Source organism: Triticum dicoccoides, chromosome 5A (genome assembly GCF_002162155.2).
Source record: "Triticum dicoccoides isolate Atlit2015 ecotype Zavitan chromosome 5A, WEW_v2.0, whole genome shotgun sequence".
Lineage (NCBI taxonomy): Eukaryota > Viridiplantae > Streptophyta > Magnoliopsida > Poales > Poaceae > Triticum > Triticum dicoccoides.
In genome coordinates this window covers 618985180-618985775 of record NC_041388.1, presented here as the reverse complement: position 1 = coordinate 618985775, position 596 = coordinate 618985180, and positions in this window count along the sequence as shown.

The window sequence follows — 596 nt, the reverse complement described above, 5'->3', positions numbered from 1 at the left end:
GGTATATTTATTGGCTCCCTGAGCGGATTGTGATGGTTAGATGTGGATCCAATGGCTACAAAATTTGTGTGTGCGTTCACACAATATTTTAGGCAACTTTTTTTTTGGAAGGTACCATTGAGGCAGACTGTGCCAAAAAACATGTGCTAAACACTGGGCCGGTTCTGAGATTTTAGGGGCTAGGAGGAAACTAAAACTCAAGGCCCATAATATAAAAATCACAATAATATTCAATATAGATATTTTCTATCCACTTTGATATTGGAGATGCAAGTTTGGGGAATTAACCATCTAAATTCCTTCAAGATAATGCTTTTGCAGCACCATTACAGAACTAAAAAAATTGATCATTTGAGTTAAGCAAATAAGTTCACAAATAATTTGATGCAGCTTAGGGAGTAGACATCGTCTCATAATCAAGGAATGCAACTATGTACAGTATTTGTCTTCCTTCAGATTCGGTAGGTTTTGTACCACCCACCACATTTTCTTCATTTACTAATTTTTTTTAGTTTTTGATTGACAAAGTGTACATTCTAGTATAACTCAGAATCAAACATGTGCTCCGACCTACTTTGCGCTACTAACATCTCCTA